We start from the raw sequence: 21,185 nt of genomic DNA, 5'->3' as shown, positions 1-21,185 counted from the left end.
TAGTCCTTCTTTGATGTAGAGGCTGTTGTTATCATTAGTTCTTTGAAAATTAATCTTTATGAGATAATTATGTAACCTTTCATACCATGCTCTATTGGCTTGTTTGAGACCATACAAAGCTTTATGTAGTCTACAAACCATGTCCCTTTTGTTGGGATCAATAAAACCTTCTGGTTGCTCTATGTGGACTTCCTCTTCTAAGATTCCATTTAGGAATGATGATTTCACATCCATCTAATATAATTTGAATCCATTGTGTGTTGCATATGCAAGGAATATTCTAATACCTTCAATTCTAGCAATGTTAGAAAAAGTTTATACATAGTCAATACCTTCCTCTTGAGCATAACCCTTGCAAAATAATCTTGTCTTGTTTATTTAAACTTCTCCATTCTCATTCAACTTATTTGTGAATACCCATCTAGTACCAATTACATTCTTATCCTTGGGTCTAGAAACAAGTGTCCAAGTTGTATTCCTTTCTATCTAATCAATCTCTTTATTCATTGCTTCTATCCAACTTTCATTCTCTAATGCATCTTTGATAGATCTAGGTTCAAGTTCAATAAGAAAACATGTACCTTTTAATTTTTTCCTTGTCATTGTATCAACTAACTGATCTCTAATGATTTTCTTGAGTGCATGATGCCTTCTAACATATCCAACAAGTATTGGCTCCTTTTTGAGTTCACTAGGTTCACCATGAACTTTTGAACCATGCCCAAGTCCCAATTTTTGTGACTCAAGTCCATCAAATGACTTTGTTTGTACTAGCTAAAACTTTAGTCCTTTTGACCTTGACTCAGGTCATTCAAACTATGACTCAAGTTGCACAGGCTACAAATCAGGTTGAACTGAGGATTTTGGGGACTTAGGTAGTGAAGACTATTGATTTCCATTTGCATGAACTTTAGGTATAATATCAGACTCATAATAAATAAATTTTCTATAGTCTTCAGGTTCATTGCTCCTTTGTTCTTTAGACTCTTCTACAAACTCATCAATATTCACATTGCACTTTCTATAACTTTGTGAGTAGATAGATTCAAATATTTTTATGATTTACTCTTATTGGAATATCCCAAGAATATGCCTTCATCACTTTTCACATCAAATTTTGATTTTCATGACTCCTTTAGAATATAGCATTTTCTTCCAAATACTTTGAAATAACACATAGTAGGTTTATAGCCATACCATAATTCAAAAGGTTTTTGATATAAGTTCTTCAACTAAACTCAATTCAAGGTATGAAATGTATTGTTGATTGCTTCCTTCTAGTATTTGATAGCAATGTTCTTTGATATCATTAGTATCCTTGCATAATCCATTATTTATCTATTCCTTCTTTTAGCAATACCATTCTACTCAGGTGTAGATACCTTTCTTTTAATTCCTCTTTCATTACAAAATTCATTGAATTTATTTGAGATGACTTCACCTCCTCTGTCTGATCTTCAACATTTCAGTTTCTTTTTTGTTTCCTTTTCAACTCTAGCTAGATACCATTTGAACTTTTGAAAGGCTTCAAATTTGTCCTTTAAATACATAACTTTCATCATCCTAGAAATCATCAAAAAAATAATAATGTACTTATCTCCTATGTATCTGTATATGTCAATAGGTCTAGAAAGGTTTATATGAATAAGCTCTAGTACTTCTTTAGAGTGATATATTTTTCTTTTAAAACTTGTCTTTCCCATCTTTCCATTTTGATAGTTCTTGCACATGCCTATATCGGGTTTCTTTAGTCTCAAAATGCCTCTAACCCTTTTGTTCTTTTTTATATTTACTAGGTTATCAAAATTCACATGACACAACCTTTTATGCCATAACCAACTTTCTTCTACTAGAGCTATGAAACATAAATTTATAATTAAATCTAGGTAGAATAGATTGCCTCTTGTTTGATTATCAGTCCCAACTAGATCTCCATCTCCATCCAACAACTTGGCTTTCCTATTCATGAATTCTACCTTGAATCCAATGTTATTTAATTATACCACACTAAACAAGTTATGCTTTAGTCCTTCAACCCAATAAGCATTATCACATCTGAGACCATTGGTTAGTGCAATACAACCTTTTCGCTACACAAAACATGGTTCACCATTACCAAATATGACATTCCCACCCTCATAGTATTCCATATACTCAAATTTAGACTTATCATCAGTCATGTGGTGAGAATAACCACTATCAATAATCCACATACCATTCTTACTAACATGTGAGATAAGGGCCATCAAATCATATCATCTTTAACAACAATGTAAACCATTTCATTTTCTTCACTAATATCATAATATTTTGCAATGTAACAAGATTTCTTACCTTTTTTCCTATAGTTTTTGAAATCCTTCTCACCTTTTTGCTTGCCATATTTCTTTTCTTCTTTGCCTTCTCTGTTTGGACACCTTGCATCAATGTGACCAACTTCTTTACAAGAAAATAATATCAAAGGAATTTTTCCTTTGTAATTTCCTTTTCCCTTGGGAAATATTCTTGCAAGAAATGTGTCAATGAATTCAAGATCATCATTAGAACCATTTTCCTCTTCACTATTAGAATTCTTACTTCTAGGCTTTGCAGCTTCCTTCTTGAGTGATAGCTTGGCTTGGAATGCAAACTCAAGGTTACTGGAGTTAGGAACATAATTATCAAAATTATCTAACTCAAATGCATTCAAACTTCCTACTAGTGCATCCAAGGTTATATCATTCTTATTATCTTTCTTACCACAAGTACATCATTGATTTTCCCACTCGAGGCTCTAATTTCACACACATTGGCTTTCATTCTTTCACTGTACTGTGAAATGTTCTAATCTTCTCTCATCTTCATCTAATAAAATTGACCTCTAAAAATTTATGTCTTAATTCTCCTCACATTATCATCACCTCCATAGATAGCTTTTAGTTTGATCCACATCTCATAAGCAATACCACGGTCTTTGACTTCATCCAATTTAACATAGTTGAGAGTTGAAGTAATATCAATCATCATAATATTGGGATTCTTCTTTTCTAAAATTTCTTCAACAATCATAGCTCTAGTAGGTGTCGCATACTTCATGTCTGGGTACTTTAAGCATGAGTCTCCAATTGTTTCCAAATGAAACTTCATAAGTTCCTACCATGCTTGGAAGCTATCTCTATTTAGCTTAGGAATCTCCCTTTTATAAGACATCTTGATCTTTAGCTTAGGTCCTTGAAACCTTCTATGCAAGCACCAAAGGATCTAATACAAATTGTTAGAAATGTAAGAGGAGTAACTAAGAGGGAAGGGGTGAATTCATTAAATCCTAGATCCCTTTAGATGTCAATACAAAACGAAAACCAAACTTTGTTGAAACTGAAATACTAAATTGTAATTTGGTTAGCATTGAAACACTCAGTTAACACAGTAAGTTAGTTTACACCAACAATCACTATCACTCGATAAACACTCAATTAATACTAAATATATGGATTTCTACTTGTTAATTGTGAATCATGTAGATCTTATGATATTAAGTGTGATTGACTTTAATTAACTTAGTTGCAAGATCATAAAACAAATAACTTGAACAAAGGGACACTAGGATTTAACTTGGAAACCCAATTTGGAAAAAACCACCAATTGCAACTAGTTACTATTTTTCACTCTTTTGAAGTGAGCCTTATTAGGAGCCAACCCTGTTAAAGGTTACAAAACACCCTATTAAAGGATTTAGTTCACCTATTTAGGAGTGGCCTCGTTAGAGGTCTTTAGACACTTCAATCTAGAAATGCCATCTTGTTAGAGGATTTGGAAAATAGATGTTAAGCTAACTCTATTAAGAGATTTGATTCACTACTACAATTATTAGAGAGTAATAAGGATATGTCCTGATTGTTGATGCAAACTGTATTTGTTGATTTTAGATCTCTATTTTGAATACTTGATCCTTCTTGATTAGAATATTCTTTGCATCTCGGTCAACTCAAAATTTACTTCCTTAATTTATCTTTTCAATCTCATTCTTCTTCCACTTACAATTCAATCCTCAACTTGACCTTATGCTTATATGTTTTACCTTGTCAACTTGAATGCAATTTCAAATAAATGAAATTTAGCTAGAACTAACCAAAAACACTAATACATGAAAATACTTGGTCAACACTAACTCATAAATAAAATTCCTTTAGACTTCCTTTGGTAATTGAGTGAGCTTGATTAACACTGGTTCCATCCCAACTTTTCTTTGACTGCTAAATGAGCTCAATAGACATTATCTTCGTGCAAACCCCCTTTGGTAGTTGAGTGAGCTTGGTTAACACTTGCTCTAAACTTGGTTAATATTGAGATGCTTTTCATACAATGCAACATCCTTTGACTCCTAAGTTATCTTGACATATAATGATTTCTTAGTATATACTTAAAATTTGTGTAACATTAAACAAAACATACAATTAAATCATTGTATCTGACACTAGACACATATAGGTAGAATGAAAAATGAGCACAATTACAAGGAGATACATAAAACTTGAGTTGATTCCAACTCAAATTGAGAAATACATGTAGCATCTTCCATTGGTGTATTCTTCCATTTCACCAAATACTCATAGTAATATTTTTTTCTTGTGTTCTTGCTAACTCTCTGATTCAATACTTGATCAACCTCTTTAATCTACTTCTTAGGATAATCATTTGATACAACAACTTCCATCATTTGACTTATGGTACTTGTACAAATTAGAAACATTTAATATAGGAGATATATCCATGTCATTAGGTAACTCAAGTTCATAATCATTTCAAGTGTCAAAATTCCTCAAGATTTTATAAGGTCCAAACTTCATTTTTAGCTTACCATATGTTCCAAAAGGAAATATTGATTTTTTTAAATGAACCATCACCTCATCACCAACTTCAAAAATATGATCTCTCCTAGACTTATCAACATTCTCCTTGTACTTTTGATTATTGTGTTCCAAATTCAATTTCACTTCCTTATGCAAAGACTCATAAAATTAGCAATTTCTTTCTTTGCAACACTTCTTTTCTCTTCACCAACAACATTCCTTAAATCTAGTATCCCTCTAGGATGCATTCCAATAATAATCTCAAAAGGTATTTTTCCTATACTCCTATTCACAAAATTATTATATGCAAACTCAACTTGTGCAAATACCATCTTCTAATTATGTGGTTCATCTCCAACTAAGCATGTCAAAAAATTACCCAAGCTTCTATTCACAACATCTATCTACCCATCTATTTGTCAATGGAATGTAGAACTAAATCTCAATTTAGTACCCATATTATTCCATAGAGTCCTCCAAAAATACCCAACAAAATTATTATTTCTCTCAGAAGTAATACTTCTTGGAAATCCATGCAATTTAACAATTTCTTTGAAGAAAAGTTCAACAACATGCTCAACATTTGATGCCTTCTTACATGGTGTAAAATGAGCCATTTTAGAAAATCTATCCACAACAATAAATATATAATTATACCCCTTTGTTGTCTTAGGTAATCCAAGAAAAATCTATACTAATGTCACTCCAAGGTTTCTCAGGAACAAAATTAGGTGTATACAATCTACTATTCTGACTTACTTTTTTTGCAACTTGATAAATTCCACAACTCCTTACAAATGTCTAAAAATCCTTATACATCTGTGGCCAATAGTACTTATGCTTCAAAAAACTCAATGTCTTATCAATTCCAAAATGTCCAGCCAATCCACCACAATATTTTTCCTTAGTCAAATTAACTCTCATAGAACTTCTTGGTATACATAACTGAATTCCTTTGAACAACATACCTTCTTGAATGAAATGCTCATTGTACTTACCCATGTGATCTGATAGATTTTGTGCTCTACACTCTCTCTATGCCTTAGGAAAATTAAGGTCAATATGTTGGATGGCATTTTCTCCCACTTGCTAACTTGGATTTACCTTGATTCTAGACTACCAAAATGTGAGAAAAAAAAGAGGATGCCACCAAAAAATGGGTTAGTCTATGTGTTATATTACTACCTTCTTAATTATAATGTAAAACTCCCTTATATGTAAGATATGCAATTAATTATGTCTTTAATAGATCATTGGGATGGGGGTATGCTCTTAACCTAAGAGAAGAAGAGGATAAACTAGATTATTTGAAAACATAAAAAACATAGGCATGATAATATTTCCATAACCTATGATAGCCAATAGAATTAGTTATCACAAATCACCTTGAAACTCTCTAACAACATTTCTTTCAGCTTGTAGAATCTGGTGCATCGACATTCTCATAGAGATGTAGAAACATGATCCTCTTTAATGTTGATATTCCCTTGGATGACATGGGAGATTCTTTCTTTATATAAAATAATAAGCTCTTGAAACACCTTGTTAGTAGTCTCATTCAGTTCTTGGAGAGTAGGTTTAGGCCTTGGCCTTCTTTTGGTCTTTCAATTTCACATGGACATTGAGTTACAATGGACCTTCCTAGACCAAATAAAGTAGGTCTTTCATATAGAGTCATCATCCTCCATCTTGGGGGAGGAACCTATTGATTTATGAGAATAAAAACCCAAGCACTAGACTTTGATTCAAATCCCCAATAGAGTCACCAAAAATTGTTGGTTAATAGTTTGTCCCTCTTTCTAACTTGGCTTTACCTTGACTCTAGATGCCCAAAATGTGAGGAAACAAAATGATGTAACCAACAAATGGGTAAGTGTATGTGTTATATCACTGCCCTCTAAATTATAAGGTATAGGTCCCTTATATGCACGATATGCATTGGATTGTGTCATTAATAGATCATTGGGATTGGGGTATGCTCTTAACATGAGAGTAGAAGAGGATAAACCAAATTGTTTGCAAACAAAAAAAACCTAGGCATGATAAGATTTGGGTAACCTATGATAGCTAGTGGAATAGTTATCACAAATCACCTCAAAGCTCTCTAACATCTACTCCTACTTCAAAATGTAGATTGGACTTAATGGAATACAATATAGGGAAAGAGAAGAGATGGAAATTAAAGATGAAATAGAATCCACCTTGATTGATAACCCTCAACTAAAATAGAATCTATTAAGATATCACCAACTTCAAATACATTTGTCCTACAATCCCATAGAGACTACTTTACTATGCATGGTTAGCTCACTAGAGGAGACAATAAGCAGAACATTAGAAATTTTGATCTCAAATGGAATTAAGACCACACAAGACCTAGTTGCAAATATCAATCTAATTCTCCATTTCATACAACCTCTTAATTCTCACTCAATATCTAGAAATAGAAAGGAAGAAGTTGCATAAATTTTTGATCTTTTTATTAACCATGAAAGTTACATTTATAGGCCTTTAGATACCTAACCATTACGATTCATTATTACATTTTAGATCACTTGAACCATTCAAAATAGGATAGATAAATTGTCACTCATTATATAAGAATAAATTAGAAAGAAGAAGAAACTATAAAGATAAGGTTGATAATGAAGTGTCACACAATGTTTCTAGCATGATCTTTGCATTTGACCTTCCTCCTCGACACCTGACACCACCCATGGACTATGCAACCCTTGGATTTCCCTCAAAAACATTCAATCTTCCTTTCACACCATCAATTGCATCTTCATATTCTTATATACACCTAATTTTAAATTACCATTGTCGATATATCTTTCCTTATTGCCTGATGGACAATCACAATTAAGTCTTTGCATGTTGACAAAGGGAATGCTTTTACCTTCTCCTTAGACATGGCACTTTTTTATTTATTTTTGGGATTAAACCCTTTAGTATGATGTCTTTCCTTTACTTTTTCCTAGGAGACCATTGATTATGGGCCCACTAAGACACGTGTGGAATGCTTGCATTCTCACTCTGTTTATTCTTCATGCATCTTTGAAAAGTGAGAAAGTGACAAGCATTGATCTACTTTTGATCAATGACTTCCATGAAATGAAGATCTTTTATGAAATTCAGAAACTCTAAACAACTTGAGCATGCCATCTAGACAACTTATTCTAACACATTCCTTTTTGTGGACCACAACTAAGTCTACTCCCACCATCTCCACATGTCAAATTTTCACATTCTCTCTTTGGTTATTTCTCGTGCAACTTTATAAAGTGAGAAAGAAACACACATTGATTTATTATTTGCTAGATGGTTAGGATGCATTGATGATCTAGGTTATTGTTTGTAGATTTGTAACTTAGATTTCTTTAATTTCATTACTATTTGTGATGTTGCAATCACTAACTATTATTTCATTTAATAGTTTTGTAACCTAAAGTTTTGACTTACAATTCATCTTTGCAATGGTGTGATACCTTATTTCTTTAAGTGTCAAATCCTCTTCATAGTTTTTCAACTCAAAATATTTCCCATGGACTAACCATGTGACAATGGGATCTTTTTTTTTTTTTTTCTATTTTGGCTCCTAATCGTTGCTTTACAACTTGAAATTTATTGAATGCCTTTTAACCATTTAGAGTTAATTGTTTATTCCATCACAATCTTGCATCCCTTAATTTTAACCACAACTTTAACCTCCACTGCAATCTGACATCCCTAAATTTTAACTGCAACTTTAACCTTGCTAGGATAAGATCATGACTATCTCTTTTTTGCAACTTTGCAACCTTCTTTGAGAGTTAACATTGACACCTTGCGATACTACGATGACTGCATAGAAGACTACTATCCTATTTTATAGCTTTACAACCAAAGAGTTTAATTGCTACTAAAATTGTGTGATGATGCAATAACCATATGTCATTTACTACTACCATTCATCACAACCTCACAACATGGAGCCTTAATTCATATATTAACCCTAGGAAGCTGTAAATGCATGCTTTCACTCCTTCACAACATTAACCTCAAGTTCCTATTAACTGCCAGTGACAATGCAATGAAAAACTTTTTTTGCTTCACCACCTTAACTAGAAGTCAGCCTTAACTCCTTATGATGGTGCAAGTTCTTATACCTTAACTACTATGGTTAGTTCTCTCTTATTCAAAACTTAAAATACTTAAGGTCACTTATCATTCCATCTTAAAACACCATCTATCGATTTGATTCCCATTTGATGGTTAGGAATCCATCTCTAAGGGCAATTGATCTTTCAACTAGTGATGTGGAGATTTTTGATGCATTTTATGCCATTGATGATTTCTAGCTTCATTCTTGCCAGCTTTGACCAAGGTGTTCACCATTAATAGATATTTAAGGTCTTCTTATGCATCAGATTGAAATGATTTTCTTACTAACCTATTTCCATGATCTACATCATATCCTCTAGCCTTCATCTCAATGTTCTATGCTATTTTTTACTCTAAATATAAGTGTGATCTTCTTTTTGAATGCAACGTGTCTTCACCATGAACACTTGATCAAAGCATTAGGGGTTTAGAATAACTTCCCTCTCATCTAAAAAATGCATAGACTTAATCTCCCTTTCATACTCACCTACTATGAATGAATGCATTAGATTTCTTTTGAATGCCCACCTAGGTGCATGAAAAGGGATAGATGAGAAGAGAAGTTCCTTAAGGGAAATCTAGACACAAACATGACATCAATTTGACTCAACCTTAATCCTAGAAGTTTGAAAAATATTGGGGAACTAAAAGTTCTCTAACAACTAGCTCTAACTTGGGGACTTAAGCATGCGAGTTCTTGAGAAGGGAGCTAGACATCTCATAGTTTTGCAAAGAACTTGGCAAAAACACACACACAATAATAGACTATGTACTTCCTTTATTATAGAAAATACCAAATAGAAAGTATCAATGCCTTAGTCCATTGGGTTGCAAAGTCTTAAATAACATAGTGGAATGCATTTGTAATTGGGTGGTGGGGAAGTAAGGTGGCCAACATAGTAGGAAAGAAAACACACAAAAAGAAGGAAAGAAAGGAAATATAGCTACACTAGAAAGAAGGAAAACACAAAAATAAAACTAAATCTATACAAATGTGGAATGAATCTCACCTTAAAAACCAATGATATAAGTTACTTATGTAAAGCCACTATCTAGTTGAGAGAAGTAAGATCCTTTCCTCCCATAATTTATTTTTCTATCAAAGAAGGATTCCTACATGTAGTAGCATCAACAACATGGAAATTCCACATTATTATTTGATTATATGGACTAGCTAGCTACATATCCATTCAAGTCCAAATAGCCATGCCTAATCATAGCTTACTTAATCCTCCTTAGGTTATCTTATAGTGTCCTCCTGATAATCTTCTAGGAGAGGATAATGATCCCACACCTCTTTATTAGGAGTAAGGTGATTAGCATCAGGGCCTTTAGTTACACTCTCACATAACTAAGCTTCATCAACTAAGGTAGAGAAAAGTTCCTCCTACACAAGTTTTATTATTGGATGAGTACCCACTTCATTTCATTCAAGAATAAAATATCCCTTAGCTATGTAGTAATCTCTATTCTCCCTATCCTCCAATGCATCCTTATTATCTTTAGGAATGAAAAAAATAGGAATAAACATAGGAGAAGGGGGAGAAAACTCAACTATTAATGACCCTTATTCAACTTGATTTAGATTTGTAGTTGGGTCATTAGGTGATTCTTCTATTTTGAGAGGTGGCCAGGACTAATAGACAACCTTTTTCTCTTTAGAAAGAGGAATTACATCTATTATTGATATGAACATGGCCAAGGGATGATAGCTAACAACAAGACTTTATTCTTTAGTCAAATCTTTCCTAGGAGAGGATTCCTTACTAGTGAACAATATTACCTTGTCTTCTTGAAACTCTTCTCCATATTGGCAAGGTTTTATTATAGATTGCTCCTTACATATCTCTTGGGCTGATGTCAAAGTCTTTCTCCTTGGTTTCTCATTATTTAATGGATGCTTCAAAATAGGATAATGATCATCCACCTTTGATTTGAGATTTTCTTAAATAGATGTATCTGATGAAGACTTATTGTCTCTTGCTAGAACATCGGGAATGTTCACCTAATCTTCAAACAATTGGAAATCATAAGGAATAGAATCAAGTGACTTCACCAAGGGTTCTTTATTTTCAATTATCTACACTTATTTTAGCTTCTTTCTTTCAACTTCTTGTAGATCCTTGAGTCTATGGAAATGAGTATAGATATGATCTCAAAAAATATTTGACATATGATCATCTTCTATAATGATGTTCTCTTGAATTGCATATGATATTCTTTCTCTATACTAATAAAAAATCTCATGTAGCTCCTTTCCATCTATGGAATAACGTTATTCAAGAGTAGGAATGAGCTTTAGCCTCTCTTTCTTCAACCTCAGCTTCTCTCTTTGCATGTCTTTCAGATTGTAGAATTTGGTGTAGAGAAATTCCCATAGAGATGCAAAAACACAGTCCTCTTCAATGTTGATATTCTCTTGGACAACATGGGATATTCTATCCTTATATAAAAGTAAAATCTCTTGCAACAGCTTGTTAGTAGTCTCATTGAGTTCTTGGAAAGTGGGTTTAGGCCTTGTCCTTCTCCTGGTCTTTGAATTTTGCATGGACATTGAGCTACACTAGATCTTCTTAGAACAAAGAACATAGGTCCTTCATACAATTTCACCATCCTCCATCCTAAGGGAGGAACCCATTGATTTCTAAGAATACAAACCCAAGCACTAGACTTTGATTCAAATCCCCAATAGAGTCATAGAAAACTATTGGTTAATAGTTTGTCCCTCTTGCTAACTTGGCTTTACCTTAACCCTAGATTTCCTGAATGTGAGGAAACAAAAGCATGTCACCAAAAAATTGGTCAATGTATGTGTTATATCCCTTCCCTCCAAATCATAAGGTACAAATCTCTCATATGAAAGATATGCAATGAATTGTCCCTTTCATAGATCATTAGGATGGGGGTATACTCTTAACATGAGACCAAAAGAGGATAAACAAGATTGTTTTTAGACTCAAATAACTTAGATAGGATAAGATTTGGGTAACCTATGACATCTAGTATAATAGTTATCACAAATCACCTTGAAGCTCTCTAACATATACTCCTACTTCTAAATGTAGATTAGACTTAATGAAATTCAATCTAGGGAAAGATCAGAGATGTACATTAAAGATGAAATATAATCCACCTTGACTGATAAACCTCCATTAAAATGGAATCTAGTAAGATATCACAAACTTCAAATACATATATCCTACATTTCCAGAGACTACTTTACTATGCATGGTTAGCTCAGCTAGAGGAGACAATAAATAGAACATTAGAAATGTTGATCTCAAATAGAATTAAGACCACACAAGACCTAGTTTCATATATCAATCAAATCCTCCATTTTATACAACCTCTCAATTCTCACTTAGTATCTAGAAATATAGGGGGAGAATTTTCATAAAATTGTTGATCTTTGTATTTACCATGAAAGTTATATTTATAGGCCTTTAGAAACCTAGCCATTACAATTCATTATTTCATTTTAGAGAACTTGAACCATTCAAAAAAGGATAGACAAATAGTCACCCATTACATAATCATACATTGGAGAGAGAAGAAGAAAATATAAATATAAGGCTGATAATGAAGCATCACATGATGTTTCTAGTATGATCTTGGTGGTTGAACTTCCTCATTGACAATCAACACCACCCATGTACTTTGTGATCCTTGGATTGCCCTCAGAATCATTCAATCTTCCTTTCATTCCATTAACAACATCTTCATATTCTAATAGACACCAAATTTTAAATTACCATTGTTAATATATCTTTCCTTATTGTTGAATGAATGGTCACGATTAAGTCTTTATGTGTTAACAAAGAGAATAGGTTTACCTTCTCCTAAGACATGGTACTTTTTAATTATTTTTTCAGGGTTTAACCCTTCAACATGATGTCTTTCCTTTACTTTTTACTAGGAGACCATTAATTATGGGCCCACTAAGAGATGTGTCAAATGCTCACTCCAACCAACTTGAGCATGCCATCTTGACAACTTGTTTTAATACATTCCTTTTTGTGGCCCACAATTGAGTTTGCTACCACCATCTCTACCTGTCAAATGCTCACGTTCCAGCTTTGGTTATTTCTGATGCAACTTTATAAAGAAAGAAAGAGACATGTTTTGATCTAATCTTTGTTGGATGGTTAGGATGCATTGGTTATCAAGGTTATTTTTTGAAGCTTTACAACTTAGAACCCTTTAATTGTATTACTATATGCAATGTTCTAATTACTAATTTTTATTTCATTTTGTAGCTTCACAATCTTAAGTTTTAACTTATGGCTAAGCTTTACAATTGTGCAATACCTTATTTCTTTAAATGTCAAATTCTCTTTGCATTTTCACAAATCAAAATATTTTCTCATGGCTTAACCGTGCGATGTGTGATCTATTAACTTTTTTTATTTGGCATGTAATCATCGCTTCACAACTTGAAATTTCTTGAATTCCTTTTAACTTGTGATAATGCAATCACCATTTAGAGTTAACTATTTCACTCCATTGCAACATCACATCCTTAAATTTTAACCACAACTTTAACCTTGCAAGAATGTGATCATGGCTATCTCCTTTTTGCAACTTTGCAACCTTCTTTGAGAGTTAACATTGACACCTTATGATGCTATGATGACTACATAGAAGACTACTATCCTATTGTGTGGCTATATAGCCAAAGAGTTTAATTACTACTAAAAGCATGCAATGATGTGATAACCATCTAAAATTGTCTACTACCATTCATCACAACCTCATAACTTGAAGCCTTAACTCATATATTAACCCTATGAACCCACAAATGCATGTGTTTGCCCCTTCACAACCCTAACCTTAGGTTACTCTTAACTATTGATAATGATGTGATGAAGAAATTTTGCTTCTTTGCCATCTTATCTAGAAGTTAGCCGTTGGTCCTTGTGATGGTACGATTTCTTAGACCTTAACTACTATGGTTAGCTTTCGATTCTTCACAACTTAAATACTTAAGGACACCTATCATTCCATCTTAAAATACCATTTATTGATTTAATTCCCATTTGATGGTTAGGAATCCATCTTTAAGGGAAATTGACCTTTCAACTAGTGACGAGGAGATTTCTGATGCAGTTTGCATAGTTCATGATTTCCATCTTTCTTTCTTCCACCTTTAACCAGGGTGTTCAACATTGCTAAATATTTGAGCTCTTCCTCTGCATCAAATTTGTATGCTTTTATTTTTAACCTATTTCCATAATCTACATCATATCCTTTGCCTTGATCTCAATTTTCTCTACTTCCTTTTTCTTTAAGTATAAGTGTGATCTTCTTTTCAAATGCTTCATGTCTTCACCATGAACACTTCATCAAAGCATTAGGGTTTCATAAAAACTTTCCTCTTATCTAGGAAATACATAGACTTACCCTCCCTTTCCTAATCACCTAATATAAATGAATACATTATATTTCTTTTGAATACCCACCTAGGTTCACACAAAGGGATAGATTAGAAGAGAAGTTCCTTAAGAGAAATCTAGACATAGACATGACATCACATTGACTCAACCATAATCCTAGAAGATCTCTAACATAGTACCATACAACTCCTTCATTTCATCAAAACCAAAAACTTCAACCTTCATCTTAGTCAATAAATAATGTCTTTTATTCAATGTATCTGCAACTTAGTTATCGAATCAACTTTTATGCTTAATCACAAATGCGAAACTTTAAAAATACTCAAACCACTTCATATGGCTCTGATTCAATTTATGTTGACTTCTCAAGTACTGTAAAGATTTATGATAAGTATACAATACAAACTCCCTAGGAATCAAATAATGTCTCCACTTCTTCAAGGATTGAAGAGTAAGATAAAAATCTTGATCATATATATAATACTTCCTTTTAGCATGATTAAACTTCTCACTAAAGAAAGAAACATTTTTACCTTCTTGACTTAATATAACTCCTATTGCACTACCACTTGCATCACACTCAACTTGAAATACCTTACTGAAATTAGGAAAATCCAATATAGGAAACTTGACAATCTATTGTTTCAATGTATTAAAAATCTTATCAACTCCATGTGTCCACTTGAATTCCTTTTTATGTCCTCTAATTGTCTTAGTCATAGTATTACAAATGGAACTAAAATTCCTTATAAAATTTCTTTAGAAACTAGACAAACCATGAAATGATCTTACCTCACCCACATTCTTCAATGTAGGCTATTCCAAAATTTCTTTAACCTTTTCAAGATATATTCTCAAACCCTCAGCTAAAATAAAAATCCCAAGTATACAATCTCCTCTTGCATAACATAACACTTTTTCAAGTTAATCATCAACTTCTCCACTTTCAATCTCTGCATTATTCAATGTCTAACATGCTCAAGATGTTCTTTCTTAGTCTTACTGAATATTATAATTTCATCCAAATAAAAAAATCACAAACTTATCCAAAAATATCTTGAGAACTTGATTCATCAACCTCATGAAAGTACTAGGTGCATTAGTCAAACCAAAAGACATTTTCAACCATTCATACAAACCATATTTTGTCTTGAAAGAAATCTTTCATTAATCACCTTCTCTAATTTTGATATGATGATAGTCACTCTGCAAATCAATGTTGGTAAAATAATTTTCTCCACTCAAACAACTGATTATACCATCCATCCTCGACATAGGAAAGCTATATTTTAGTGTGATCTTGTTAATAGCTCTAGAATTGATACACATTCTTAGTGTAGGAAAAATCTAACCATACCCATGGAATTTTGAGTCATATTTGAGATATTATTTATTCTTGATAAATTAGGGAATCTTCATTTTGATTCATGTTTTTAGATGTTCAATTAAGGTCATGTTGACCAAATTCTTGTTTTAAGCAATATGGGTCAAAATGAGTCAAAAGTGGGAAAATGCCATGAAAGGGCATAAATGAAACATAATTAGTGTTAATATTTCATGATGTGATGTTGGAACTATTTAGGGAACCTAGGATAGTATATTAGAGAATAAAATACAAGATCTATAAAAAATGTAAAATTGACAAAAAATTGCTTTCAACAATTTTTGCAAAATGACAAGTTTTGTGGAAGGTGAATAATCATCCACCTTGGATGAGCCATTAGGGGAGGTAAAATGTCATTTAATTATATAAAAATTATATTCTCATGTAAATTGGAGAGGAGAATGTGTGTAAAAGAGACATGAAGGGTTTCGTGTATGAGTTTGTATAACAAATCATTCAATTTATGCAATATTGCGGATAAACTAGTATTTAGATTACAATTTAATTATCTTATCCTTGTATCAAGTTTTTTTTGATTCTTAATTTTTTTTTAGGGTGGAAAAAATCTTAGAACTAATGTATATGTGGCTAATATCATTAAGTTTTTTCCAAGGTACTCTTACTCTATGTTTTGACAGTATATACTATGCCGTCTAGATTATAGTGTTACATTGATAGAAAGTTTTCATTGTGGGAAGAAAAGGAAGGTATATAGGGTTACTTTGTTGTTTTAGATCACCATTGTGTTGGACACACCCTAACCCTATTTACTATCTTAGTTTTGGCTGAGAATCAACAAGCTAATCTATTGTTGCAAGCAAAGAAACAATGATTCAACATTATGGAAAACCATGACAAAGATTTTGTGAGAGTTGCATAGTATTGGAAGGTTGGAAGACATCCATTGGATGTTAAGAAACATTTTTTTGAAGAATGGAATAGATGAGATATTGGAGTTTGGAGTCATCTTCTACATCCAATATTGAAACCCTCATAATGGCAAGGGTTTGGTGGATCTGCCATCTATTCAAAGAATAAGAGCCTGAAAAAATTTGCAATTGGACAATTTTTTGGAAAGTAATGGTGCCTTGAAGTTTGTTTGTTTTTTTTTCTTTGAGAGTTAGTGATTTTGAAGTTAATAGTTGTTTTTTAGGACTACTTGTTTAAACTTGAGCTTGCATGTTATATACCTTAGTGAGTAGTTGGGAATCTATGTTTTTGGGGTTTAGTCAAGCTAGGTATTAGGTACCTAAATCACTCTTTAGTTTTGATAAATTTTTGGAGAGATTTTAAGTTCCTAGCTTAAAATCACTAAGTTAGGCCTATAAGGAAGAGCCTCATTATAGCAATTTTTAAGTATTGATGTTTGAAGCCTACCAAGGTGTCTAGAACCTTATGAATCCTTGGAAGCATTCTATTTGAAATGAGTTAAACTTTATGGAAGTAATTTGAAATATGATGCTAAGAAAGATCCTGGAAAATGTAAGGTGGTGGAGGTGTTGGGTAGTGTGAGAGGTAGTTGGTTGAGTTTGTGAAGGGTTAGGTAGAGACATTTGGAATAGGTGAGGTGGCATAAGGAATAGGCCAATCACATGGTCTCTAACCTTGGAGAATCATAAGGAATAGCATATGATATGCTTGGTAGGCTTGGAAGAAGCCTAGTAATTAGAATTAGTAAGTGAAACATAGTTATTATCTCCTCCTTGCATCAATTCTCCACTCTCCATTCTTCTTACATGCTAATACAATAGGTACAAAACATGGACTCAACATTTATTTGATCAAAAATTTCTATAACAATTCATAAACATATCTATTAAGTTATTCATTCTCTATAGGTGTCAATCTATATGGTGCTTTGTTTAGAAAACTAGCTCCAGGAATCAGGTCCATACATTGACTTATACTCCTCACTGGTAGTAAACCATCAGGTATATCATCTACAACAATTTTTTTGCACTCTTTTAGCAAGCTTTCAATTTCTTTTGGCAATTAGTCTATACTAGAATTTTTTATTGTTACTTAGCTACCACTATCTGTCACTTGGTCATTACCAATTTCTACTACTTGGTCATCACTAACAAAACTTAGTCTCCTAGGGATTATGGAAAAATAAACTTGATTATTTTTCACTTCCTTTTAAAATTTCTTTCCATTAACCATGAAAACTTTTATAGCAATATAATTAACCTCATTTGGACTGTCAATCAAAGGCAAAAATATTTTCTTTCTCCCATTCACCCAAAGAGTATATTGATTCAATTTTCCATCATCTATAGCATATCTATCATATTTCCAAGGTCTACCAAATAGAATATGGAAACAATCCAAACACATAATATCACACAAAACTTCATTAAAGTAATGTCCAATCTTGACGTTCATAATATGAATTGTTCACTTACCAATATCTTATGCTCATCCTTGATCCATGAAACATGATATGGTTTAGGATGCTTTAACCTCTACAACTAAAACTTTGTAACCATATCTTCTAATGCCAAATTATTTGAACTTCCACTATCAATGATCACTTTTCAACATTTTCTTTCCATCTTACATCTTTTCTTGAAAATACTTCTCCAGATTTTCTCCAACCTCAAGTCCACTTGATGAACCCTCAATGTCTCCTTAAATCATATCATTTCTATTAACTTACCTATTTTTAGAGGATCTACACTCAAAGGATCTATGCCCTTATTTACCACGTCTAAAATAATTACCATGAAAACTACCACTAGAATAAGAACTACCTCTTCCTTGGTAAGAATTAACACCTTTCCATTCAATCTTGCTCTTCTCATCACTTTTCTATTGAGATTTGCCCTTATCTTGCATAGAACTATCAGATCTACCACCTACTCCATATTATCTACCTCTTCCTCTCTAAAATCTACCACCTCTACCTTTTTTTCTTTGTTCATGCTTCTTTATCAATATCTCCTCAAATTTCTAGGCATATTGATATCCTTCTTCCGCACTTTCCAATTTCACAAAACTTATCTCATCTTGAATTCTAGATCTCAATCCATTTAGATACCTATCAATTTTATCAACATCATTATCCACATGTCTAGGTCTAATGTGAAATCTATAGAATTCCTCAGTATACTCCACAATCATGGCTCTTTGTCTTAAATTTTGCATCTTTCTCAACAAGATAACTTGGTAATCAACATGAAGGAATTTTCCCTTCACCTTACTTATCATTTTTGGGAAAGGTTTGATCTTCTTCTTTCATATCTTTTGTCTATCACTTTACAAATTCTCTCACTATAATGAAGCATGAACTTTCAACCTAGTGACAGTAAGTTTCACCTTTCTATTATCATGAGTATTTTCAAATTCAAATAACATCTCCATATCAAAAATCCAATCCAATGCAACATTTTTGTCAAATTTTCCATCATTAAATAACAAATTCTAAAATAGGATTTGAATGTTACCTAGAAAATACTGTCAATAATCTTGCCTCATCTTGATCTTCTTCGAGTTTTGTGTTAGGGTTCAGTACTATTGCTTCATCATCACTCACATCATCAAGATGTGTTCCTCTCCTCTGGGCTATCTCCACAACATTTAATTTGGCTTCAATTATCCAATATGACATTATCAACATTTCCTCTACCTCAAACCATCTTTACAATCAAGTTCCTACAAGATCGTAACCCTCTACAAGTTATAGGTGAATTAGATCTTCAACCCTAAAACCAAATTCAACTTAGGGTTCTATATGATATAATATCCACAAGGATTAACCTCTACTCTAATACCACTTGGTGCAAGGAGGGATGGAGAACTATGGACAAGGGCATGCCCAGCTATCCAAACCATTTTGTAGATTAAAAAAATGGAAGAAACTAATACAAAGAACAAAACCAAAGAGAGAGAGAACAAGCACTTCTATTGATTCATCAAATTATCAAAATACATGCCTAGATATAATGCCTTCTGGGTTATGACCAGATAACAAATACATTCAAGATCCATGATCCAAGTTCGAATTTGTAGCTATAGACATATATTGTTTGAACTTTCTTAGTCCTCTAACTTCTACTTTTAACCTAATCCTATGCATCTTATTTGTACTTGCAAAAACAACTGCCAAAATATTATATAACATTACATCAAAGAAAGGCCAACATCAAGAATTGTGAACACTCATCCCTAGATAAGGTCCTATCATTAAATTTATAATCCAAATTGAATATGAAATCTAGAACCTACTAAAAAACAAAATACAAACAAATAAGCCAAATAAAGAATTAAGAATCAACAATTAATTGTTCACTATGCCAACACTAGTTAGCTTAGCACAAACAGGAGCTCAACACATATAGGAACTTGACGCATATAGGAAGAATGAAAAATGAGAAGGATCACAAGAAAACCATAGTGACCCTTTTTTATTTAAAAATATCCCTTAGAATGTAAACAAGAAATAGGCCCCTACAAAAAAAACAAGGCTTAGGGGATAAAAGGATAGAAAAATTTAAAAATACCAAGTAACATTGTTAGAAAACTAGAAAACTAAAATGCAAGAAATTGGAAATGTTATAGCCAGATTAGATAATTGAAACAAGAAAAATGATAGTTCTAGTTGAACTAGTACCATATGATACTTCCCAATATGTCCAAACAATACTTATGCCTAGTACTATACTCTACATAAATTACTATAATAGAGTTCACAACAACAATACAATGGAGTATAGGAACTAGTATGATAGAGAAGCTGATACTAGATTGTATCGACTTCCATAAAGTGTCATATAATCACTAATAAAGTATCATAAAATATTTCTAGTTGCAAAAATAAAATCTAAACTTGCAAACAAAAGGAGTGACAAAAATAGAAAATTTGGAGCTAGACAAGGTTGTCCTGCCCCATAGTGGGTGCTAAAAATGTATACCAAAAAAATAGTACACTTCTTTATGACATTCTATCCAAGGGATCCAATAGATTAAGAAACTTGAATGATGACTTATATCTCTCTATCTATGATGTGCAAGAATACAAATAGTAGTCTGGTGGCTCTCAAAGACAAGACAAGATCAAGTATGCTAGTATCCAAGAATAAAACATGAAGTGAAATGTAGGATGCAAGCTAAATGAAAGATGCAAGAGCTAAATTAAGAGATGTAAATGCAAGATAAAGCTAAAAATAATGAGAGTATTACCAAACCTCCTAGTTAAGCTATGTGACCCAATCTAGAGCATAAAGAAAGCTAAACTATATTCAAGAAAGACATGATGTAAGTATGAGAATGTAAATGAAACAATGATCCAAGCACTCCAAAATCACTAATAAAACTTGGAAAAATAAACTAGAATCATATGAGAGAGTGAGGATAGAACCTCCTTTTAAAGAGAAATGGATGGTAGGGAATAGTGGAAAAATAAAAGGTTAGAATGGGTCTTTAGTGATCCATGTG

The sequence above is a fragment of the Cupressus sempervirens genome, chromosome 8, assembly GCF_028749045.1.
Source record: "Cupressus sempervirens isolate cs-2001-9-10 chromosome 8, ASM2874904v1, whole genome shotgun sequence".
NCBI lineage: Eukaryota > Viridiplantae > Streptophyta > Pinopsida > Cupressales > Cupressaceae > Cupressus > Cupressus sempervirens.
This window is presented reverse-complemented; position numbering follows the sequence as displayed.